The 27,225-nt window shown below is 36.9% G+C and overlaps 1 protein-coding gene across 7 annotated transcripts in view; it reads left to right on the forward strand.

Moving 5' to 3' along the window:
* The window catches only part of sema6cb (semaphorin 6Cb), a 159,118-nt gene that overhangs the window by 17,729 nt on the left and 114,164 nt on the right, over positions 1-27,225 (forward strand). For 5 of the 7 annotated variants that reach the window (XM_028012380.1, XM_028012379.1, XM_028012385.1 and 2 more), the window contains exon 3: positions 22,661-22,780. The exons of 1 other annotated variant lie outside the window; for it this stretch is intronic. The gene's annotated coding sequence lies outside the window, so the exon portion shown is untranslated. Of the gene's footprint in view, positions 1-22,660; positions 22,788-27,225 lie in introns of all 7 variants that reach the window. One more of the 7 variants, XM_028012381.1, reaches the window with a different exon arrangement.

A 27,225-nucleotide genomic window follows, 5' to 3' on the forward strand; every position in this document is an offset into this window, starting at 1 on the left:
CTGTGCAAGAACAAACTTATAGAATAGAATGTACTTGAATTGTTCTTTATTGTTCATCGGTGGGAAAATTCAGACATAGCAGCAGACTCATACAAAGGTGAATATAAAAAAACAAAAAAAATCATTAGAAACTATACACTAAGTATAGCATTCAAACTTTCAATTCAATGGTGTAGAATAGTTTTAAAAAGTGTACATAAGTAGGAAAGTATTTTACTTCTTGCTCAGCAAACAGTTTTATAATGTGCATTACCTTCATAAAAAACTTAATTCTAATACTGTGTAGGGGGTCCAACATGAGTTCTAATGCTCATGTATATGAACAGAGTTTGATTTGATGTGGAGTTTCCCGTATTTGTGTTTTTTGATGTGTTGGATTAATTAATTTGCCTTTTCTTGGTATGTTAGAGAATGAATCATGGACGGTTTGTTCATTGCACAGAGTAAGCAGTGTCAGAGTAAGTGCATGACAAATCAACTGCAACTTAAAACAGAAACACATTTTCTTTAGAATTGTGTAGTTATTCCAGCTCAACCATCACTTCTGTGGTTGAATAGTATCAATACGTCTATGTATAGATGATACAAATGGGAATTTCTTTACTGCATTCCAACCGGGCCTCATTGGAGTTTCACACAACATAACCTTGAGTAAAAATACTGAGGCCTCACATTAATAAAGATTTTATTTAAAAATGAATAGCAACAATTATTCTTCCTGCTGTATTATAAGACTTCTGTCTATGTTTCAGTTTTGATTTTTATATTTATTTGATTTTGATCAGGTGGAAGAGGGAGAGTTCTGTGCTACTCTATGCTCCCTACTGATGGAGAAAACTTTAACTCTGGCTCTGACTCAGCCTTACTTGAGCAGTGATTTGAAAAAGTTGAGCCAGTTCTCATTTTTGCAGTTACATTATAAAAATTGCGTCATATTGTTCTCAACCTCATGTCGTCCAGCCCGTTTTGCTACAACACCCTAATGCACTTTTCACCCCCTTTTGCATGATTTGTCAGATTTTTGTGGGTGTATTTGTTTATGTGGAAAATAGCCCCAACTACTGAACTTACAGAAGCTGGTTTTTCAGCCAGAGAGCAGGGGGAATAGTTTTGAAGAGCAATGTCAAAGTCCATGAGGAAGTGCGTACTGTTGGGCCAAAGCACTTAACCTCTTCTGCTCGGTTGTGTGCAGCAGATGGAAAGAGGGAAGTTCTAAGCTACTCTATGCTGGAGAAATGACTGGCACTTTCTGTAGCATCACATTGAAATGGCTTTAAATGGTAAGAATGTAACTGATGGTTTGGTATGTCAGTGTTTTAAAAATCCAATCTTTCCACCATTTTACTTCATATTTGACAATTCAGTTCTTGTTAAAAAAAACTGCTTTGGTCTTCTCTAAGAATTTATATGCTCTAATGGAAGACTGATAGTAATATGAACTTTGTTGTCTCAATACAGAAAGAGCTGCAGAAATGTGTCAGTAACTTGAACAATCACAGAAAAGTCACTTTGTTTGGTTTGTAATTTAACTTCTGAACTTTAGAGTGGACAGCAGAGGACAGGGCCAAGGAGATGACAGTAGATATCATGGGAAGGCTCAAGGCAGATGGTTAGCCAGACACAGACCTGCTCTGACCTTGATAGAATTTAACACTAGCAGTGAAATATCTTTGAAACAATACAGCATCAGCACTAATTCTGTGTGTTTCTCTTGAGTTGTTTTTCTATTGGACTCATTGAAGTGTTCATAGTCTCATATCGTTGGGTCATCAGGAGAACAGCTAATTTTATTCAGAAGAGACCTGATTTGTAATCTAATTTGTTTTGTTTTGAATGAAGCAACCACTTGTCAAGAAATAGAGTAAAAGCTCCACAAACTCACATGCTGTTGATTATTGTGTAGCTCAAACTGTGTATTTTTCAGCACATTTACCCAAGACTAGTAAAATGAATGTGCAAGAATATTTGTTTTAATTATTTGGTTTAACAAATGTTATGCTTTGCTATAAGTTCTTTGTATTTGTACAAACACTTAAATATATTTCCTATAATTTTCTTTGGAAAAGTATAAGTTTGTTGACACAGAGTGATCAGACTGCCATAAAATGTTACACCCCACACATCAACTTGGGTGTGTAAATTATTATTAATGCAGAAATGTGTTCATGTAGTCATTATTTCTTGTCTTATGCAAACCAAAGCATCTCATTATAGAAACTAAATTCAAAGCACTTCTCCCTGATCAGTGACTCTTTGTAACCTGATTTAATTTAAAAACATTTTTGGGAAGAACATTTACTTTCCTCAGAAAGCAAATCATCAAAACTTTTAGTTGCTAGTTTCACAATCATCCATTATACAGTATTAATTTGGCAGTGGCTGCTTCAAAATCCTTCTGCAAACTTTGCAAGTTTACACAATAAAATTGAGGTAATTTTGAGGATGTCGGTTGAGGTGACATGAAAGGTGAGTGTTTGTGTGACAGACATAATTTTAGTTTTGAGAAAGTCAAATAAGTTTGAAATTTTGATTAAAAGGTGTGCCACTAAAACTGTATTTAATTGTGGTAATTTTTAAGACTTAAAAATTGCCAAATAATTTTTAAGTCTTAAAAATGAATTAACTGTTGTCTTAAAAAAACAAAAACACAATTTAGAAGATTTTAAAAATTGTGGTAATTTGTAAAATTAGCATCGTATGTGCTTGCATAATAAGATGTATCAGCTAATATGAATCATCTGTAGTAAATTAATATGCCGTTATTTTAGTTATACTTACTGCAGAATGATCTTGGTTTTGTATCTGCAAAGCCACACCCAGAATCACTCCCTGTTTGCAAAAAGCTCTGCACTGGTAGAAACAAAATGGCATAACCTGTTGTTTTTGATGGTTATAGCATGAGAATCCAGTTTAAAGTGAGACGAAAGAAATACATCATTAACAGCTTACCCACACAAAGACTAATGTGTCCTTAACAGTCTGAGCATTGTCTGCATGCAAACACAAGCACACACATGCACAGCAGTCACCAAGCGCTTACCTTAAAGGATTAGCTGTTGGATCATAAAACAACTAAAGTTCAATTCACAGCTTAGATCTGCAGTTAAGTGCTGGTTAGGGTGCAGTTTAATGTTGCAGAGCGAGCTGCACGAAGTTCAAGCTGGTGTTGTAAAAAGCTAATGTTTGTGCACAACTCTGATCATGGCAACGTTTTAGCCGCTGTGGTAAACTCGGTAGGTGTCAAAAACTGTAGCTTGACTAGGCCCTTTTAATCTTATAATGCTGAAAGTTTCTTGCAAGCTTGGAGGATATCCTTCCTCCAAGCTTGTTCTAATGAATTACAGATTTTACTTTTCATTATGCTTGTGCTGAGTTTCTTGTTTCAGATTCAGTTGGCATGTCACAAGTTTCACAAGATTTAAATTCCAAACCAAGAAATACTGATGAAGCATTTCAAAATGTTATCTTCTGACAGTAACTTGCTCACTTGATTCTCTCTGAGGGGTTGTTGGAAGAAATGGAAGTTTGCATAGTTCCTGGCAGTACAGGAATAATCTCATGTCAATACAAGAAGTGATACAACTCAGGCAGCAGACAGGAAAGTATAAACGCCACCTGCAGCATGATATTGTGCAGGCCTCTCGGGCTTTGAGCTCAGTTAAAGGACAACCACGATCAGAGCTGGGAACTGACTGGTGGGCAACGGGTGTGGGGGGAAGTGGTGGGGGAGGTCGTTGTGAGAAACAAGAGGAGACGGAGGAGGGTAGAGGTGTCAGCCGTATAATTGGGGTGAGGGGATCTCTAGGGTGGATAGAGGGAAGCTTTATTAAGATCGCTCAGGTCTGATGTGCTTGCATGGCCGCCTTGCTCTTCCTCGCACACCCACGCCTGTCCTCCATTTCCAAAAGAGACTTTGCAACAATAAAGTGGTGAAGGTCAAAGTCCCGAAGCTCTTTCAGTCACAGACAAGACAAAGGACCTCATTATTGAAAAAAACCTGTAGAGTATGTATCTTTGGATTCTTTTAACTTAAGGACTTAACATCTTGTATCACTTTCAAGTCATATCTCGGTTTCTCATTGATTAAACTGTTAATCTTAGCTTTGTGTCAACAGTTATTTAATGACGTGCCAATGATACTAGAGTATTATTTCAAGACATGAGTCGGAATTACATTAGCTCTTTTCATTTGCAACTAAAATGAGAATTATTTTGTACACTGCTCATTTAGTTTTGTTTTGTGATCTAGTTAATGCCCTACTTGAAATGTATTCAGAGCAGAACATTTATGAAATATTTACAATCCAAAGTTTAGAAAAATTATTGCTCTTCTGCCTTGTTTTGACTCCCAACAGAAAATTAACTTCCCAGGCTATCCTTTTCTTATGACTGATCACAGAGCCTGATGCTGAGATTAGGCGCTTAGCTGCTCCAAAAGCATTGGATTGTTACTTTTTGAAGTATCAATATCAATAAATGGATCCTTTTGTAGAAAGATGCCTCCCTGACTTGAGTGTGAAAATGTTTGCCGTCTCACAAAAGCGGATTTTGTGAGTGACACAACAAAGATTTCCTTTAAAAGCAGCAGGCTGTTATGGGGAGAATTAGCAGCTTTCCCCCCCAAGATCTCTGCTGTAAATTGGTTTCTGTGAAAATCATGGAGAAAAAAAAGTGGGACTGGGGGGTCTGTTCACTGCTTTCTTAGTAGCTTGTTAATCCCCCACAGCTTAGGCCGCGGGTAGAGCTGCTTGCACATACAAGGCCCTCGTGGAAAATGGCGCCACTCCTCCTCCAGCCCTCTTTCGTCCTCCTTCCACTCGGTCCTGCAGGGCTTGGCTAATCCTTTGCCTGGACATGACAGGGAGACTGCTGGCTTTTTCAAAGTTGGCTGGACTTCAAAGTTGTGGGGATATTGGGACTTCAGGAGGTGGAAGAAAATTGGGTCTGCTACAAGGAAAGACAGTGAGGGCTTCACCTCATCTTTTCTTTTATGAGTCCTAAGGTGATGCTGAAAAATACCACAATGTGTTCTCATGCAGGCTTTGTTGGTCGGAAAGATGATATGGCAATCTGAAATTCTAAGAAACATTAGTCTTATTTTTTTAGAAACAAGAATATATAAATCATTTAAATGCATTGTGTTGAAATTACAAGAGTTTAACTTGAAATGCACAAAGTTCCTCATCAAATCTCAATGAACTGACTGCAATTGTCAGTATAGTTTGAGATGCATTGGTTGTGTAGAACCAGGGTTAAAATAATCCAAGGAGCTTGACTACATAAAAAAACCTTTAGGCAAAATCAATGTCTTGTTTATTTAATCAAACTGCATTCGGTTCAGTAGTCAACTGTTTACAGTGGGGGTCGTAGGGCACAACATGTTTGTTTACATGAATTATAATAAAGGAAGACAGGATAATGAGAAAGAAATCAAACAAAATTATCAAAGATAATGTAAGTTTTGGATTCAGTCAAACCATAAAGTCAGTGGATGCATTTATGATTCTTGAAGTAGCATTAACTACAGGTGGACAACAACAAATCAAGATTTACAACTTGATTTCCTTTTAATTAAAATAGTATTTAATTAATCACCATTGGGATTAGTCCTGAATGTCAAATCTCTGAGTGTAGAAGTGATTTTATCATGTGAAATTGTCACAAGGGTTTTAAAGGCTACATTCACACAGCAGACCTTCATCCCCTACTTCTTTTTTTTTTTTTTTTTGCATGGTCATTGAGAAAACTAATTAAATTCAACCATGACCAGACTTCTGTGTGGATGGTTTATGACCACAAAGTGACCAGCATGAACATAAGCAGGACATAGACCTTTACGGAATAACTGATGCCACTGTCTGTGGTTCAATTTAAAAGTTGTTGAGCTCGAAAAGCTATATCCACAAGATCATAAAGAAAAAAGGAAGCACATCTAATAGCAATGATCTTTTGTGGAACAGTTTCTGCAACTTTTGTAGAGGAGTCTGGTTGCATAGAAGTGACAGGATTGTGATGTGATGCACTTTAGTGACACAGACTTGCTGCATCTAACTTCATCTAGTGCAGAATATGACGCAGGTCTCACGTCAGTGTTGTAAGACTGGTAAAAATATGACAGTACTGTTCAGACTGCAAACACTTACAAAATATTTGGACACATATCTGATTTAGTACTACATATTCAAGTGGCACAAATTGCTTTTTTTTTGTGACAAGATCAAAATTTGGATCATACTTGCCTTCTGTCTGGCTAAAATACCATGATAGTTTATTACTTTATATAATAATTTTGATAAAATATTACCACATTAGTGGTATTCTCTCACCGATAAACTCTTATTAGTTATTCTCAGATTCTCTTCAGCTCATTGGCTGTATGACATCACTCAGGTACCACACCTCTGCTTGTGATTGGCCAGCTCTTCCTGTGGGTCAGTTTTGTGAAAACATTTGTTGTGAATTAGCAATCAGAATTTGACAAAGGAGGAAGAAAGCTCTGCATCCAAGCAAGAAAGTGGGCTAATTTAGAAAGCCGTCCCTGCCCAAGTCATTGGAGCATCAAAAATGAATTTGCTTAAGTTTATTTTTGAGTGAATCTTTGTGAAATGCCATAATTGTATTTTTCTCTCCCATCAGACACATTTATGTCTTCAGAATGTTTTTCAGTGTCTTTATTTGTGTAAATAACTTGGTTCCAAATCCAAAGTGAAAGATCTACAGTCATCTAAAATCTTGCACAAAAGAGAGCAACACCATTCCTCTATGTGAAAGTGACCTTTGAGTGCAGCTTTCAGCAGGTCTTACTGTGTGTAGATGTGTCTTATCCAAACAGACAGCTGATACAACTGTGGTTCTGTAAGCAATTATTGCTCCTCCCCATGTTGGACCCCAGCAGGAACTTTACTGTTTGTCTTGAGTTGATTGTTGGGATATTCTTTGAATAGGAATTCCTAAGTTTTCCTAAGCAGATGACACCTGTCATCACATCTGACAAATAAATACATACCGTTTTAGGTTTTAATCAGTTTAGTTCTTGCTCTTAAAAATATATTTTGTACTATGTAGGATTTATTTTCCCAATAAATAGAATAAGAATTGAAATAAATCTGCTCCTCTTCTTTTTGAGTGCAGTTTAAGACTCATTGTATCTTTAAACTCTGGTTCAACTTTTATCTATATGTTGTTGAAAATCGTACTTATTATATTAAAAAACATTAAATTGACAAGGTTGTTGTATTTAATGCATACTATTTAATTTCTTGATTTATTGTTTTGAACACACTTAAAGTAACAATATTTTCCTTATTGATATTAATTAAATAGGTGGTAGTTCTTAAAAAATTGGATGTATCTAAAATGTTTCTGTTGCAAAATATATTTGTTTGTGTGCTTTATCTCATAATAACTCTCTTCATTTAAGCAGAATAGTGCTAGCTTACTTTCTGTAGCTAACACCACATGTTGGCATTACCTGCAGAGTAAGACTTCAGTTTCTAAATTAGTCTGTCTGTGGGCCAGACCAGTTAATCCTACAGAAACACTTTCAACATTATGAAATGAAAAATGAAACAAACGAAGTCCTTGACAGCTAGAGCCCTATTTCAATTCATATTCAAAGAATATCTCAAGCTCATATCAATTTGTTTCTGAATTTAAATATAAATGTAGTTAATTCATATATATGTGCTTTAATTGCTCTACAGCACTCGTCCTTTTTGTTCTATTTTTTTGTAATGAAAATTATTAGTTATTGAAGTGTCTTAATTGCTATAACGGTTCAGAAGGTTCCCTCACATATAGGACCTTGATTACACTGAAGAATGATTGCAAAGTCTTTACAGCTCTCAAGTTGTCATCTCATTTATTCAAGATTCATTTGCATATGCAACACAATAATTACTTTTAAGTGGACTGCAGAGCTGGTTACAAATAAGTGTGTCGCTCATACAGGAAAATCAGAACAAAATGAACGTTCACACATCATCCAAATCAGTTTGGGAGGTCAATAATCTGTTAGAACTTTTTCCTCCAGGGAGATGCTTCATAATGCTTAGTTAGTTTCAACTTTGTATTATATAGTGGTGGAAGAGCTTTGTCTTTTTATGTTGTTGTTGGCACTGTTCTTTAAAAGATCCAAGTAAAATCAGGGATAAATCTGCATTTTGTTGACTTCATTGAATGCTTTCTTCATTATTATTCTTCATTAACTACCTGTGAGCACAATTTTTAATATTTTTCAATATTTCTTTGTCTTCAAGAGTATCTTCTCGATTTAAACCAGAACTTTAATGCTGTAAAACGATACAAAATAAAGCAAATGACAGCACAATAAAGAAAAAAGCATAATAGAGAAAAAAACATTAAGCTTTGTTGGTAGCTAAAACATCTGATGGAATTAAAGTTTCACAAGACTGGACATATGTAAATGATAATTTAATGTTGATAGAAATGTAATCTTTACTTAGAAAAGCCTTCACCATCTGACATAAAAAGTTAATTTAGCTTGTTTTACCTAATAAATTCGCTAAGTCTTGTCAGCAAACAAGACCTGCCAGCAGAATCTTTCATTTTCTTGTTAAAATCTATGGCTGGTAAACTATTTGCTGAATTAATCAATAGTGAGAATAATTATAGTTGTAGTCTTTAAATAGATGATTGGATGGTTCCCAGCTGTCACTCAACCTGTCTCAACATGCGCAGTGAGGCAGAGACTTCAGTGACAATAAAAGCCACCGGTTTATGACTGCACTTAATGCTTCATGTGGTTATTGACAAGAAGCTGTTGGCATAATGTGGGCGGATCAGTCTGATTAGTCGCATTGATCGCCAAGCAGTGAAGCTTGGCCTTATCCTTTAAACTATTTTAATAAATAGTCTTCATGATAAATCCAGCACAAACATTTAGGTGCTTTTGCCAGCGACTGCCATAATTTCTGTCAATTTAGCACAGATAGTTGGATTTTCAAAATGCAGAATCATCTCAGTCCAGTACAAAAGTGTTTTTACTGGCAAATTTAAATCAGCGATCAGTACCGTGCGCTTACACTTTTCACATTTAACATTTAATGAAACTAATTACAAAGTTGAAAATAACAGTCTGGCTTAAAATTTCTTGGAATACAAAAATTGATCATTTAATGCTCCTAACTACATTCATGCCTTCTTCACCTCTGGAGTCACTCCTCCAATTTCTGCCAAATTGTGGTGTGAGGAAGCAGAACACTCTCTCCACAGCTGCACCCTGAATTTGTACCTCAGTTCATACTATCTGTGGGGACGATTCACTGAGAGGGGGTTTGAGCGCTCTCCTCATAAGCACCTGTGTGTTCCGGAGATCAGGGCATGAGAGTGGGCGGACGGGAGGAGAACAGGAGGCAAGGACGATGCCACTGAGAGGGTGAAGAAGGTGATTACTGAGGGTCGCGTAGAGAAAAAGTGGCACAAGGGAGGAAGAAGATGAGGATTTTTTTGTGCAGCAGAACATTTTCAGACACTCACTTATCAGTCTTCATTCAGTTTGTGGTTATTTTCAATCACTCTGTCAGCCTCTTGAAGCCTGTCTCTCTCCTCCAGTATTTGGCCTATGCGCTTGTATTTCTTTTTTTTTTATTTTTACCTGTCCAGCCTTTCACCTTTATCTTCAGCAGACATGATTGTAGAACACAATGACATGATCTCATCTGTATTCATAGTCTTCAGAGCATTTCATTTTATTTCCGAACTCTGTGTGTCACTTAGAGCACAGCCTTCTGGTTCTCCTTTCAACATCTTTGTTTAGCATTTTCTGTTTAGCTTCCAAGTCCTTTTTTACTCGTCACACTGCCTTGCCTGCTCTGAAAAAATGTACATGGCATCACAAGTAGAAAGGCTGGGTAAGCTTTTTAGAGCCAGTCATGGTGCACTATTCTCCTGTTGTAATTACTGCTGAAACAAGCAGCTCTGGGAAGGTTCATTGTTGGTGAACCAGCCATTACCCACAATCCCTCCTCACCTGCCATAGCTAAGATGCTCACGCACTGCAGGCTGTGATGAATCCTCTTCTGAGGTGGCAGGAGAAGGTGAGGGACATAAAAAGGAGGATGATCAGAGACGAGAAGCACTGCACATTTGGAAGTTTTAAATAGCTGTTAGAGAAATGGCGGCATAACTAAAACCTGTAGTGTCTCAAAACAAAAATTGCTCGCTCTATCAGCCTTTTTGGTTTCCAGGTGAGTTTAACACTTGATAGCTCAAAGTGGTGAACTTCAAAAATAATACGCCTGCAGAGCCCTTTCAGAGATGCGTTTCCTGTTCTTAGCTTCTTCTCACCAGGTTGGTTTTGCCCTTTAAATCAATACGTAAGCCTTTTCATCTTTCAGCGTCAGAAGTCATTTACTTTATTGAAAGGAGTCTCTGCTCACAAACCTTTTTCCTGCCAAAACTTGTTTTTATTGCCCCACCTGTAAGTTGTTTGCTTTAAACCAGCTCTTGCATTTAGATGAAAACTTGGCACAGCTTTTTACTATCAATCTTCCAAGGTCTCTGAAAGATTTTCCTAGAATAACTTTAAAATTGAACCTTCGCTGTGGAACATACCCTTGTACATCCAGCATTTTGCTCCATTAAACTTGATTTTAGGGTGTATTCATATTAGTAAATAAGACCATTTTTAGCAGTTGGTCTGTACCAAGTAGTACCTTTTGTCTAGTTTGCATGAACCACATTGATTTATATTGTGAGTTTGAAGGTGCCTTACTTTGTGTGTTTTCAGAACACTTGTGAGCAAGTATTCTTGTTTTCTTCCTCTTCTACAAAGACCTGCGACTGCGCTAGAAAGGGTTAGGTGAGGCAGCTGCTGGTGTAGAGCAACTTTGTCCCAGCAGGTGGAAACGGGTGTCATTACTTACGGGGTTTTGCTTCAAGCACCTGCCTCGAGGCGGAAACAAGCTGGTTCTTGCAAAAACAAAACCAACAATTCAACAGATGGGAGTGAACCTATTTATTTTTCCATTACTTCATTTTTAGTTGTGTGCTTTACTCCAAAGAAGGTAAAAGTCAGAAATAACTGTTGTATTCTTTTTACTCTGATACTATGGACTGTGCATGGACTAACTGCTATTTAAAATAGCAATTTTATTTTATTTTTATAACATTTTGATAAGAACTCAAATTTTTTGAAATTCTTTTACTCCTGCATTCAGTTTTTGATGTCTTTAACCTTCAGATATCAGAAAGCGCTACGTCTGATGAGGTTTTGATGGAATTTGAGGTCAAGTGGGCGTTGGGAACATACTGCAGCTTGATCGCTACAGTTCCCCACACTTTTACTGACATCCCTGGTGAAGGTGTAAAAACCCTCAAAATAAAGTACTCCTATTACAGTGGTGTAAGCCTACAGTGAAAACATTTGTAAAAACATTAGAAAAATCCAAGTTGTCTCCAGCCCCACAGGCTTTCTACAGAATTTAGATCTGGGAACTGAGACGGTACTTGAAGAAGGTTGATATTCTATTGGATGAACATTTTCTATGTTGTTGACGTAGCCTTTAGACTGAGTCTGACAAATTTTTATTTAAAGTGTTTTAGTGTTTGAAATAATTTGTAGCACCATGCTAAAATCTTGTCCTAGGGTTATGAAGTATTAAGAAGACATGCAATGATTTTAGTGAACATTGGTTCCGTCACTTTGTAGTCACAATCACACAGCATCCACATATGACTCAAATCTGATTTTATTTTGGCATAATTCGACCCATGTGCAACTTTATTTATGGCAGTCTGAGTTTCCCAGTTTTTTTCCAATCAAAGAATAAAATAAGAATCCTATTTGTGCCACTTCCATAGAAATCGGATGCGTATCTGATTTTATTAACTCTTACATCATTAATTTGAGACATTCTTCATAATTTTGTACCAGAAGAGGCCAGACATAGTAAATCTGGACATAAACGCTGGCTGAAGCCAGCAGTGCTGAAAATGCTTTCTTTATTCTTACCTTGCTTTGTCTTGTGAAGATCTTGTGACGATATTATCGACTCATATTTCTCATCAACTCTAAAATTGATCCCACTTATGTTAGTGACCTCTATGCTCCTCTCCTGCGCATGCGGCACGCTTTAGAGTCATAAACTGTTCACACAGAAATCTGATTATGGTCATTTAATTAGCAGTATGAAAGGCTATGCAAAAGGGGAAAAATAAAACGAAGGGGTTTTATCAAAAAATTGTAATCGAACATCAGGACCTGCTTGGTGAACAGCAAATTAAGGTATTGGAAACCTTAAATTAGCTCAACTGCTTGGTTTTAATATTTGTATGTCGATGCATCACAAAAGACACAAATACTGATGATGGAGACAATTGTCTCTTTTGTTGTTGGAATATTCTACCATAATAAAAGATGTTTTCAGCTGAAGGCTCTTTCCAGTGGTACAAATAAGTGTGAAGGGCACTGAATCATTTCATGTAGTTTCATTTATATAACATGTGGTTGTGCATGAACTGTTTTTTTGTTTGTTTGTTTTTTTGACTTTATACTCATTTACACTGAAAATAGTTTTTATTCTCCACTATATAATCTGACAAAAGACTAAGAACTGTATCCTCAAACATAGGTCAGATGCATTACAGAGTGTATTTGGTTGAGCATCATGTTAATGGTATAATGGAAACTTGGCTATTTTTTGTTGCATATAAAAAGTAGAATGGAAAATATTTTTTACAAGTCTTATACAATTGGAGGATTATTTCCCCCTATGTTGTTACAAACTTCTAGTAATGCACAATCCTGGCTATGTCTTCAGGGTAAATTCTCAATAGTTCTGTGTTGCTGATGGACAAAGCTCATCCGTGGGCCAAGTTCAACAAATCAGCAGCTCTTTCCCTGCCATGAACCCCATCAGCCACGGGTCCGTCTTCCCCCCTGCTATTGCTTTTACTTTTCTCCTTTTGAAATGCTAATGGAACTGAACGATGCTGGAGCTCTTCAGTCAGAAGTGAACTTTTCTCTTCTTGAAGAGAATTCATGGATGGTCATGCAGCGCTTTAAAGTTTGACCCAGCGGGTTACGAGAGGTCTTTCTGTTGTAGCCAAGGCATTTTGGGCACAGTCTCAGCAGCTTACTGCAATGCATTATGGACATCAAACTATTATTATGTGTGATGGAACAAAATTCAGCTCCAGTGCCCATTTGGTACTCACCGCCCAGTCTTTGCCCCACAAAAACCACTGATATGTGGAGGCTGTTGGCTGCTTTTTCTGTGCTAAATTAAATTAGGCTCTTGAGAAACATAAACATCTTGCATCTTGGCTCCTCATCTTGTTGTTTCCCATCCCCCTGGCTCAAGTCTTCTTTTTTTCCCAGAAAATGTTATAATCAAAATCTGATCCACAGTAAGTCGTCTTCCTTGATGTTTGATTTATGGGAATCATGGACATGATTACACTTTCTACAGAGTGAAGGAAACGGTGTAACTGTCCCTTTAACTGTCTGCTGTTTTTCACAGTTCTTTGCTATTTATCTAATGTCAGAGCACCTGCCAGAATATAACTAGATATGATTTTTGTTAAGTGAGTTTTTCCTGAAACTGCACCTTAAAGCCAGCTTGCTCAGTTATTGAAAGAAAAGAAATCCAATATTTGACATCACTAATTAAAAAACTACAATGCATGCATTATAAATATATCTATGGTGTTTTTTTTCTGTTTTTCAGTATTTGTAGAATTCTGCTATAGCTGCTTTTAGCTGGGGATTAAAAAATATCAAATGTGCTGATGTGAGGTGTAGCGGTAGAGCAGAGACCCCATATGCTGGTCCTCCATCCAGTCCATTAGGGAATGTCTCCTGGTCTGAGGACCTTTTGTTGTCTTTCCTCCCCCTTATGTTTTTGCTAATTTCCTGTCTGTCAATACCAGCCATTCATACTGCAGAGATCCTGATGACAAACACTGCAGGGAATTTTGTTCTAAAGAAGTCTGCCAAATGTTTATGGCCTTTCATTTTATTAAATAAAGCTATATAAGAATATTTTAAATCTGTCTTTGAAAATTATCCGTTTTTTTTTAGCTTCTAAAATCAAATCCCAAAATGGGTAAGAATTTTACAGACAATTCCTGCAAACATTTAGCTCACGTTGAGATCTGAACTTTGATGTGTGCATTTGTGTTCGGTTCTCTGATTACATAACTCGAAGGTTTGAAGGGTTTTTACTTGTGAATAATTTTTCTCAGTCTTTGTAATTTAAAAAATGGGTTTCTAATTGTGCCCACAATGATGGACAGCAACAGTTGCTCCTATAAGCTGATGCTGATGTACTGTACTTCAGACCAGCACACTGTGCAGACTTCTTGATGATCGTGCATTTTATTTGGAGCAGCTGGTTTCTACTTTTCCTCTCGAGTCCATCTTAAAACTTACTTTTCCTGATATGACTCTTTCTTCTTGTTTAATAACTACAGTGTTGAATCTGTATTGAGTTTTTGCACCACTGAAGCTGGATATAATTTTAGAACCTTTCAAAGAGCAGATCATTTTTGTTGCATCTTGTGGTGAAACCTCATTTTATTCCTTTGTTAGTGGTTTTACACTCTTGCTCTTCCATCATACGCCTACTGATGGATTTTTGACAGTGTCTCTTGCACATAAACAGGACCTTAGGAACACATTGTTGATGTTTGATTAAATTCAGTGAATCTACCTGCTGTCCTTTACTGCACAGAGGTCTTTAAGATACATTACAGTTCCTGAGCAATGCTGGATGTAGTGAAGCAGAAAAATTATTAAAATCATTTTTGCCCAAGGTGACAGCTAAAAGTGTCAAAAAATGCTTCAAATGTAAAGCATCGGTTATGCAATTTTAATGGGTTTTTAAATTTTCTTGTTAGTTATTAGATGCTCTTATGTGACTGAGGTATTTAATCACTTTCAGGTGCAGGAAGTTTTCAATAAAGCAGCATCTGTTTGATTAAACCAGAAATGTAAGCGGGTATGTAGAACTCATTTATTAAACCTGTCAGTTATTCTGTATAGTTAAGAATAAGCAGTCTGAGAATCTGTTGAACATCAGACAACAAAGATAAGGTGAAGTAATTAAATGGAAAAAAAGAGAAAAGAAATGTATTGTTTAATATGGTTATTCTTATTGAGATGGAGATGTGAGGATCTACAAACAGGATGGTTCAGACCAGTGTACCTCATCCGATGGTAAATTTAATAAAACATGACAAATAGATGCTTTTGTGCAAATATTAAAACCTCTAAATATCCTTTAGATTATACATTTATCAGTGAGAATCAGACAGCATCAGTGATCAGGGATGTGGTTAGGAGAGCAAAACTCCAGTGCTTGTCATGATAAATTGGACTCTGTCTATGGTGTGAAATATGCTTCAACAATAGGGGAAAAAAACCAAAAAAAAAAACCCAAAAACTTAAGACTTTGCATAATAAGAGTGTCATTATTTAGAGAAATTGGACTTGACAATCAACCCACTGCATCACCATTTTTTAGGTTTGTCAAAAACATTTGACACTGTTCACCATGGCATTTGAAACCTGTTAGAAAAAGAATATGCTCAAACGATTGCTACAGTGATTCAATCATATCTTGGTTATTGATGGCCTCACCTTCAAACCACGCATAGAGAACCGTGTAAGAATAGTGTGTTTTTTAAAATAAGTTGTTCTTCTTTTACTACAAAGAAGCATCTTGTTGCTGCAGCATTTTTGCCTGTTATGGATTGTGGAGATATTTTATCAGTATTTATATGCATTTTATATGCTTCTGCTTAATATCTTCCAATAGTTGATTCTATGCTTCTCTGAGGTTCATCACTGTGAGTTTTACTTTCCGGTTGGATGACCTGCTCTCACCAGTCAGCAGAACATTCATTTAGCTTTACATATTAGCCAATATTCAGATTGCTATTTTTCTATATATGCTCTCTTGTTACAAAGAAACAAGAGAGCATGGCTGTTATTCTCTCTGTCTGCAAGATCACTTGTTGCTTTCTATTCCATTTGCACACACGCAACTTGGTAAAAGAGCTTTTGTCCATTCAGGACCCTGATTGGAAAATGACAAAGTTAATTTCATTGAGCACTTTTCAATCAAGACTAATAATCCTTAATTGTATCACTTAGATTGCTAGTCATTTTAATTTAAATTTAATGGGTTTTTTAAATGTTATATTTACTTATTTTTTGACTTTAAGAAACACTTTTTCGTCAAAGCTTTAAAAACAGAGAAATCTGACTCTTCCTTTGTAGATGTTGTTTAATTATCAGTACAGTATTTGTTTTTATGTCTGGCACAACGGACGGAATGTGTAAGAAAAATACAATTCACCTGAAAATTCTCAAAACCTTGTCAGCCCAGGTTATTAAAAGTACTCCTTTCATTGTGGTGAAACACACAATGAAACATTGTTTTCTTTATTATTTGTAGACAGGTGAACTACAGTAACAGTTGTTACCTGTACTGATTGTGTGAGTCTGAAACTCCCCAGAGTTTATAATAACTTAATTTAAAAATAGAGAGCTTCTATCTGGAAATCAAACTGAACTAATGGAGCATGAGAGCAAAGGCTAATATGAGAAAACAAGCTGGACTATTTGACCATCTGGTCTTTGCTGTTTCAGTGACTCCAACTGGTATGACTTCCAGTTTTTTCTTTTTTCTTTTTTTGGGAGTTGCCAGAGTCTATCAGAGAAACTATGCTGCAAGTGACGAGTTCTGTGCTCAAATCCTGATGCTGTGGAATTCTTTTAAAGTTTTCTATGAATATTTACATCTGGGATAAAAGTCTCTCAAAAAAACCCAACACAAACTGAAGGAAACAGAGGAGCACCAGCTCAGACCCTCTAAACAGTAATCTACCCTGCATTGACACCCTTTTTAATTTATCCCTAAGCCTCTCCATTACTTTCCATCAGGCATCTTGGGTTAAACGTAATGTGCAGTCTGCATTTTCAGGGCTTCCTCAATAATTAAAAAGCTTGCAGCATTGGCCTATCTTTCTGTTGTTTATATTTTCCGTTTTGCCATATCTGCTGGGACCAAAGGTTGGTTCAGTGTATGAAGAATGACAGCAGCATGTTCAGATTCCGCCTCACCTCACAGGGCTGCTGCAGCAGTCTGTCAGTTCTGCTGCATTTCAGTGCTAAAACAGAGCTGCTCCTGCGGGCTCCAAGCAGGAGATCAAAAACTTGGCAGGTACACCATGCATGTTTTTTTTTTCCTATTTCTGTTTTGCTTTTTTTATATTCTCCGTTCATTACTTTTGTATAAGTAAGCATTGCAGGTTTATTCATCTGAAACATGGCCATGGGGGAGACTGTAGGACTTCATAAACGAATCATTTGAATAAGAGGGTGGGTGGCTTTGTTATTTCAGGTTTTATCATAAAACATTCCCACTCAATGTTTCCGGTGGATTTGATTCTTAATTGAAAGCTGCCTTGGAGCAATGTTTTATAATTTGGGAGTGGAAAGGGATGAAGAAGAAATCCCGGCTCTAAGCAGGCAATATTCACACATCTTCATGTTGTCTCCTGAGCCCTCCCCAGCTTTGTTGTTTTTTTTTTTGTTTTGTTTTTTTTCTAGGCCCTTCCTGTCATTTTTCTTCACAAATCTTACTCTTGTTTCCATTGACATCACCTTGGCAAAATCCCTGTTGACAGACCCTGAAACATTTAATTGACTTTTCATTGACACAAGCTGTAATTGCCTTTTAATCACAGCTTTACATCATGTTTTGAAATTCAAATGAGCAGTGTCAGCTCAGAGAAAAGGCCCTCTTCAACGCTTTGCTGTCATTCACAGATGCAACAAGAGGAGAGTTTCAGTTTTGGAGCCTTGTGTAACATTGTCTTGTCCATTCTCGCTGACTGAAAGCAAACAGGAACAAGCTGTTTGATGCAATCTAAACACCAGCTATTGGTAGGGAAACATTCAACAGCTTTTTTTGTGACAGCACAGCCTTTATCTGATATCTGCACTCGTTTTGCCTCTGAAACAAGGTCTGGTGGAGAAAAAAAAGAATTCACATCTTGAAATAATAAAGCTGCCTTCAGAAATCATACATCATAACTACGCATTGTGCAAAATTGGAATAACAACTTTAAGTCCTGTGAATTTGCATGAGAGAGCATAGAGTTGTTGATTTACTTGAAGTGACCAAAAGCATCTGGCTGATCCAAAGAAAATGCACAATCTAAAAACTCCAGTTGTTTCTTTTGCTTTAAAAATGCTCCTAAATCAAGATCTATTGAGTAGTCTGTTGTTTTCCTTAAGTGTTCCAATTTTTCTAATGATTTTAGTGATTTAACTATAAGCAGCAAATAAATATTTATACAAGATTGTATTTTTCTGTAGGCTTTATTTGAGATGGACCATATTTGGCAGGTAGCCACATTAGCCATGAAGATGTGGATTGCGAAGGCCGTCAATAAGTCAGGGTCAGACTTCCACCTCCGCTCAACTCTCTGGAAACAGTTCCCACGCTCCTTTCAGTGGAGGGGAAGATGAGAGGAGGCATCCGCTCAGATAAAATCAGTATTTCTGTGAAAAACCTTTTTTTTTTCCTTTTCCTTTTCATTGTCCATTTTAATTCTTTGTCCATCACAAATTATCCCCAGACAGTCAGTGCCTTGAGATCATTCCTATGGATGCATCTGCAGTATAGCTTGTACTATCGCCATTAATCCTGTCAACACCAAAGGAAGGAAGTGAGTGACTGCGTTGGGACTGTACTGACATATTGTATGGTAAAACGAAAATAATACATTTTTCAGCAAATGAAAATCAACCAACCACATTTAAAAAAATCAAACTGTGAAGACGTTTAATGGTCTTGAGCTTAACTATCCCTGATTACTGCTGGTAGCTCAGTCAGCAGAGTCAAACGCCAGCTCAAACCCATAAGATTTAACTTACTTTGACACAAATACAATTTGAAATGCTCCAGAGTCTGTTCAAATATGTCCAGTTACTCATCTGCCAGTGATAACTAATAATCGGCTTTCATGTCATTGACCCAAATATGCATGAGAAATGTTTTTTGTTTTTTCACTTTTTCTTTGTATTTTGTGAAATCCTGCTGTGAAAATCCATACTTCATTACCTGGCTCTGTTTGTATTGGCATTGGAAAAAAGAAGAAAGAAAAGGGAAAGAAAAAAACACCACAGAATTGTATCTTTAAAAATGTTCATAAACTCATAGACCATATACAGTATGTACTAATATTTGTGCTGCATGGTTGCTACCCTAGAGGCTTTAAACTCAGAGACTTGGTAGCTTTTCTGCAAACTTCACTGAAAACCTCTAAACATAAGTTTTTATTTCCTTTGTTTCACCTTCTGCTTTTTGTCCCTTTTCATCTGACTCTGCCTCTGTTGTTCTGTTGTCTTGTTTTTCTGATTCTCCTTCCTCTGGTAGCTCAGTGATTGTTAGTGACGTTTAGCGACTCTTCTTGGGAGAGAGCGCGCTCTCTTTAAAGTATCCCTGATGCTTCCCAGCAAACGGTGACAGCAAGAAAATGTAAGCTGGCAGCTCACATGTAAACCATTCAGCTCTGTAGACCTTGAACAGGGTTCTTTCTTCTTTCACATCGGGCTTATTATCCATTCTTTTGTCTTTTTGCTGGTGCAGAGTTTCTCTTGTTTTACTCCTGGAAGAAGAAGTAGAGAAAATATGGGGTTTGTGTCTGATTTCTCCCTCCTGTTCCTTTTCTTGCAATTTTCATTTAAACATATTTGAGTCAGACTCAATTTGATTTTTCACCTGTAAGACAGCCCCCTCCCAAAAATTGAAAGCTTATTAAAAAAGTTTTAGCTTACATTGTAATTAAACTGTCATGATTAAAACCCAGAATCCCTGTTAAAATCAACGGCTCTATTCTCACCTTCTCACTCCAGCAGAAGGGATTCATTTTCCAATTCACTAGCCTCTGTTTGATTAATTTAGGTTGAATCTTACCGAAGCCAAATATTATTTCAGTAATTTCTGGTTTTCATTAATTAAATATAAGTGAATATATATGGGTAGCCTGAGGATTTCTATAAACCTTGAAAAAGATAAAGGTTCAAACAAACAGTAAGACATTGTTGTTGTTTTTAAAATAAAAATGGAATCGGTGCTTAAAACATGTACAAAGTCATGATCTAATTCTTCATTATTAAATCTTATTTAAGTGAATATTAATCTTTCTGATAGAAAAAAAACAAGCTTATCAGAAAACCAAAAATTAAAAGGGTAATTATTCCTATTTTAGCTGGATTTCCTGCTCTTTCCAACCTAAATGTGCAAGAACCATTGCATTTTACCAAACACAAAAAAATGTGTGCCAAAAAATTATTACATTAAAGTGGAGTTTCAGTTGGAAATCAATCTTGTTTCTGCACAATTGCGCAGATTGCAATCTATTTCAGCTCAAAAGGGAGAGAAAAAAAAGGAAAAAAAAAACAAACACTCAACTTGAAATTGAGCCATTCATCACAGAGTAAACCGCATAACTGAGAGGCTGCACGAGGGAGCAAGGGAAGGTTCGAAGAAATAGCTTGGGGGTAAGGAAGAGAGAAGGTGTTGCTGCAGGAAGAACAAACAGAAGCTGGCCCCTTTCTCCACTCTCCTCACGAGGATGTGACATTTCTAAGGGTGGTGTGTTGTCGCTTCAGGACTAATTAACATTCCACGATATCCCAGCTGGAGGTGGACGCCCTGATAGCGCCTTTCGCTGTGTTTGTCCATCAGGTTGTTGACTTTCTGTAAAAGCATCGGCTCTCAAGTCCACCGTCCCGGATTGTGATGTGTTTTGTGCGACAACAACAATGTTCAAGTATGCTCTGCCTGTTTACCATTGCTGGTGGTGTCAGGCCATGGTAACCATGGTGACAGTGTTGGGCTGAATCACTGAAGGTGTCTTAGCCCTCAGGGGAACACAGATCTAAAAGGAGTGTGGCGTGCGCGATGCACTTTGTTTGCTGGGTCAGTTCTGATCCTTTAACAAATGTCAGTGGGACGTGTCAGCAGTTTGCCATTGGTTTGTTGCATGCAGCACACAATCTGTTATGAAATCTCTATGTTGGAGTGTGAAAACTTTAATTTCTGTACATCAAGTAACTATCATTATGTTTTTAGTTACAATACGTTTGACAGACTTTTGACTGAAGTTTTTGTCATAATTTATTCTCCTTCAGTTATTTAAGTTATAGTCTTGTTTTAGTTTGTTGAAATCAGAGGAAAATGTGTTCTTTGCACAGTTTTGTCATAAAATGACACATTTTTTGCTTTTTTATTTCAATGCAGATGCTAAGAAAAAAACCCATCTAGCTGCAGGACATGGGGGACAAAATGCAATCTCATGCATCTCATCCTGCCTTTCCAAACGGCTAACATTAAGTATAACTGGATTTAAGCTATTATTGTTTGGCACATTTGTATTCATTAATTAAAATGTCAGTCAATTTTGTCATAATTTCAGTTTATTTAAGTGCATTCCATGGACATTTTATTAGTTTTTAAACAAGACGAAAAGCTTTTGACAAAAGTGTCAAAGCTTTTTCATCAATAAAGTTAACACAGACATGTCCTAGTTTGGTTTTAATGAGACTCTTGTACAGAAATGCCTATTCGAACATAGGGGGGTGGGGGGGAAAGCTGGATATTGAGGAGTGATGCGAGTTTGTAATTTTATTCAGTGCAACAAATCATTTGATCAAAGTAACCAAAGTAGGATAATAATGACGGTCATGTTCAGGAAGAACAGAATCGGCTTAATTTGCAGGCCAGGTTTTGCAGTGAGAAATTCTTTATTGATTTTTTTTCTAAGGCAGATTCTGTGTAACCTTATAGATACACAAATGATTGATGAGACATAAAGAGCAAAAGAAACATGAGTAGCTTATTGCCTGTTGTTGCTCATTTTAACAATTCTAGTTAAAGTTTTAATGCACTTATAAAATGGTATGAACTAAAATCCAGATGAATGGAGCAGCATTATCCCTGAAAGTCAAGAGAAACAGTTGTATAGGCACTTGTATTAGTGTTTTATATCTTTATGAAAAGTCTTAAGTAATTTAAAAAGAAGAAAATGTATGGAATGTATGCACTTCACTGTGAATCTGCATCATTGGATAAATTGACGTTTTGTGTGTGTGTGTTTTTTTTTTTGTCAAGTCCCTTGAGTCAACATTGGTACCATAAGAATAAAGTGGATTGAACTGAATTGCATTGAGTTTAGAATTGGGGTATAAAATCTTTGAATTATCAGAGATTTTATTTGGGATTTCCTTTGACTTGTCAGGCACAGAACTAATGAACTTGAGAGTTTTATCTTTGATGTTTAGAGCTCCTCCTTGTTGTCGGCTCAAATAAAACTCAGAATGTGAACTCTTGAGTGCTTTTTTTTCTTTACTGTGGGAAGACTTTTCACCTACCTGTGGGAAATTCCACAGACATGTCATCCTCTTTGATATCCATGATTGTGCACTCTACCTCAACTAAACAGTCTCTGAATTTGTGGCTGTGTCTCTGTGGACCGTTTCCACCGATCAATTCCTCAGCCCATCTGTCTGGCAGGCTTATTCACAGTGCTGCATCTTAGGCGAGACGAACCTTCGCTGCAGGAGTCTTCATTAAACCTGTCCTCTCTCTGCCCCTCCTCCTTTTCTATTTCTCTGCAGGCCTGGGGGAAGTTAATGAGAAGATTCGATCAGCTGATACCCCCCACCTCGCTCCTCCACATCCCTTTGTTCCAACTATTATCTTCCTCCAATGTCAGCGTTGACTTGTGCACTTAACTGGTGAGTGGTGAGTCAGTAGTGGCTTAAACTTCACATAATAATGAGATTTATTTTATAACTCATAAAATATATGAGATGTATATTTCATAAAAAATATATATCTCATGAAATATATATTCCATTGCCATTCATACCAATACCCTAAACATAGGTATTTAAATATTGACTTAAACCAGCAACTTCATATTACTTTCTCTAAAAATATTGCACAGCTCATTTTAGATTAAAGAAGCATCAAACACATCGAGCAGAAGAGATGACCAGCTTGCTGGAAACTAAAAAGGAATACAGAATTTATTTTCAGTAAAACAACAAATGCAGAATGTTAATACTAGATAACACACATCAGTATGACAGCCATGGCTACCATTCAGACCAAAGTTTAAAGGTCGGGTCAGGAGCTTTTGAGAACAAAAATTAAATAATCTCAGACAAAAAATATATTTTTTTGTGACTTTATCAACCTCTGTTTTGTGGAGAATTTTTGGTTCAGTTTTTTTTTTTTTTTAAACTGCTTAATGTCTAACAAGAACCAGTTGGGCTGAACTTAAGCCATTGGACATTGTGCATTTAGATTCTTCTTGGAGAGAAGATGCTTTCTCCTTCTTGTTATAATGGTCAATATTTACTGAGACCTACGGATGCTGTGATCTTGGATTTCAGAGTATGTCAGCAGTTTTGTAGCATATGTAAAAACTATCTAAAGAAGAATAGAAGCAATAAAGGTGCAAAAAGCATTCACCTAATACTTTTCCTTTTAAATTCAGAGAACTTATCTTGCTTGTTAAATTTTTTAGACATTGGTTTTTCATTTGAGCTTAATCTTCTATTTAATAAGTAACAATGTGAAATCTGTTGTGTTTTACACTGGAAATAAGATTTAAATAATTTTAGAAACCAGTAAGCACCAGAAAATTGCTGTGCCCTCACACGTTAAGTCATAAATGTGACTAAAGATTATAATGTGGATGAGTAAATTTAGACTCAGACATATACATGGGACAATATGTGAAGCCATGTCGTTTGGACCTCTCTCTACCTGCTGTTGTGACATGTAGGAGGTGCAGCGTGATGGTGTGGCTCAGTTGTTATGCCAGAGAAAAGGATTTGCTGTTATGAATGGCAGTGGTAGCATTGTGCAGGTCTCAGCCTTCTGCTGAATCACAGCTTTAAACTAATTTTGAGGGTATAGTAAAGCCGTTGTGCTTTGTGCTCTAGCTCAGGACCTGGCTCATCCAACCCCTCGGCTCAACCTTGCATGCCAATTACCCACAACTCGTCTTTCCACTATTGTCAAGAGGAAAAGAGAGTAATTGAAAATATAGGCTTATTGGATAAATTGTTGGGGTCTAAACTTTTCTTTGGTGTCTCTGTGACACTCTAGAAAAGTCATTTGCATGTCCCGTAGGAATTGTTAACATAAATGCATTTTATGTGAATTACTGCACTGAAATGGCATAGCAACAGTTGGTACTCTTGACAGGACTTTATAGACTCTTTATTGAGTTTCTGGTCAGTTGAGTTTGGATTGAGATTGGTACTTTTGGCAGTGTGGGAAGGTGCCAAATCCTGCTGAATACTGAAATCAGCTTCTCCAGAAAGCGTGAAGTGCTCTAAAACATCTTGGTATACGCTATGTCCAACTTCAAAACACAGTGGACCAACACCACCAGATAGCGTGGCATTCCAAATCCTCACTGACTGTGGAAACGTCATAAGGGTCTCAAGCAATTTGGATTCTGTGCCTTTTTGTTTTTCCCAGACTTTTTCTGGGAGCTTGGTAACCAAAGTTAATTTTGATATAAAAGGATGACGTTGCACCACTAAGTAACAATAGTATATTTAGAGTGCCTTGGCCTAAGTAGGAGTTTAAGGAGCTGCTAAATACAAGGAATGCAACAGTGGTACTAAATATCCAGGCTATGTCTGTGTGTGGTGGCTCTACAACAGAAGGTGACAAACTCGCGGGTTGACTTTGCATTAACCACTACAAATCTCTGAATGCACTGCTGGTGGGTAGGACCCACAGCCCCTCCTTTCTTGAAATTCAGGTGGCTTGAACCAATTTCCACCAAAGTAGATGAATGTAGAAAACTGAACTTTAATGAATGTCGTCTTTATGAACTTTTCGTTGTCACTACAAGGCATGAACATGAATGTTTATGGATTATATTTAAGGACATAAAATTTATTAGCATGTGAAAAAAGTTACCATTTAAACTTGAAGTCAGAGGATTTGAAACAAACCTAATTATGGTTATTGTGTTCAACTTTGCTTGTTCTCATAAGATTATTTATGGTGATATTTGATAATATTTTCCATTAATTTATGCAATGGAGGTCAGTCCTTGAGTTTGTCAAAGTAGGTTTGACAACATAGGAGCTCCTTCTCCAGCTGTAATTATTGTCTTTTAAATCTCTTATAAACTTTTGAATCTTTTCTCCACAGTTCTCTCAAGGCTGTGGTTTTTCCCGTTTCTTGTGAATCTGATACAGCACTCTGTGACCAGCCAGCTCTTTAGTAATAAGCTTTTGTGGCTTCTGGAGGGTGTCAATGACTGCTGGACAACTGTCAACTCACCAGTCTTGCCCACATTTTTGTAGGTCATAACATATAATTTCTGAAGACAAAATTGTGGTTTTATTGGTTTTCTGAAATCAAATTTTCTAATAAAAAGAATTAAGTTTTTTCTGTTTATGTATGAATCTCTGTGTAGTAAAACTAATACATGAGTTTGAATTTTGAAATTAAATTAATGAAATGAAATAGCTTTTTGATGATGTCTTGATTTATTGACAGATTCTGCACTTTCCTACTGTTTCATATTTTTGTGATTTAAAAGTTTGGTTTTGGGTTACATAAACTTTCTGAATTCAGGGTTTTTTCTCTCCTCTAGTCCTTTCACATACTCCCTGTTCTTTCAGGATTTCAACTTGCACTTTCCCCCTACATTGCACCTCACATGGAGCAGATGCAGCAAAAATGATTTAAAGAGTTGGACCTAGATCCACATCAGTAGATGTAGAGAACAGAAAATAAGCAGAATGTAATCCTGTTGGATGTTCTCACTTTGCAAATCTGATTCCTTCGTTTGTTTTCTGCTAGAACAGTGCTTCTGCGTAGCGTGACCAACACCACTGGTGAACATGAATTGATTTTAGTCGGGCTCCTTTTGAGTTGTGGTGAGAAAATATAAACAGCTTAAAGGTGTGTTTATGTTATGGGCCAAATACAATCATGATTCTGCTTCTTGTGACTACATTGGATGGTGGTTAGTTAAAATGTCATCAGGAAATCCTGACCTGAGGCCTTTTCAGACTGCAGTAGGAAAACAACAGCTGCTTCTTACTCCAGACATTAGTCTGCTCTGCATCCAGCGACGACACTCACATGATGAGATTTCTGCAGCAGCAACGACACAGAGTTCAGGTTGCTCTTACCCTCATTGGCTGCTATTTCAGTTCCATTATGTCAAGCTATAAAGATAAGATAGAAATGGGCATTATCTTGGAGTGGTGATCCTTTTGGTTGGAACATTATTTTATATCATAGACATAGAGACTTTCAGATAAATCACTTCTTAAAGTGTAGCAAACCCCCAAATCAACCTTTTTCTGATAAACTGTCTAAATTGTATATTTAGGGTTATATGTTTATGTTTCTATGTAGGTTTTGACATTTGCTTGTAAATTTGTTTTGTTCTGCAATATTTTGTCTGACGCTGTCTCGGTGCTGGCCTTGTTAGATTGAAAGATGACTACTACAGTTGAGTTTTCCTATTGTTCACAACAGTACAGCTTTTTGTCACTCACTAGCGAGTTTGACAAGCATTTGCAATTTGGATAGATTGGAATGGGTCTCCTGGTCTGACTGCTGGCAGCAGTATGGTGCGGGACGGACGAGTGTGTAAGACTGACTGAGATGTTTAGGAAGCTCATTGCAGCATTCATTTCTGGCGCGGGACAAATCACAGCTGGAGAACAGCTGCCTGATAGGGTTAGAGTTACCGTAACCCTGTTACTGTATAACAGTATACACTAATGGCAATACAAAGTAAAAAAAGAAAAAAGTATCGACTTAATTATAAAACTAATCAATTAAATGGATAAAATGATGCAACAGATTCAACTTAAATACAATAATTGTGACTCAACATGTTAGGGTTATAACAACCTTTCCACTGTTATAACAGTGGAAAAGTTGGTTGATTTGTCACTAGTTTCTTTTTTAAATAAGTCTCCAAAGGAGTCTGAAAAGACACTAAAGATAATGACAAGGAGGATAAGTTGGCAACAGTGTTTCTGTCCTCTTGACCACAGCTCCATGCCATGCCTTTAGCCATGCCCTGGATTGTTTCTTAGCTCCACCCACTTTGGTGGAATTTTTCAAAATTTGTTAGAAGTGGGAATATGCTTTCAAAGGTGGTTAGTTACAGTTTAAATTA

The sequence above is a fragment of the Xiphophorus couchianus genome, chromosome 3 (genome assembly GCF_001444195.1).
Source record: "Xiphophorus couchianus chromosome 3, X_couchianus-1.0, whole genome shotgun sequence".
In the NCBI taxonomy this organism is placed as follows: Eukaryota; Metazoa; Chordata; class Actinopteri; order Cyprinodontiformes; family Poeciliidae; genus Xiphophorus; species Xiphophorus couchianus.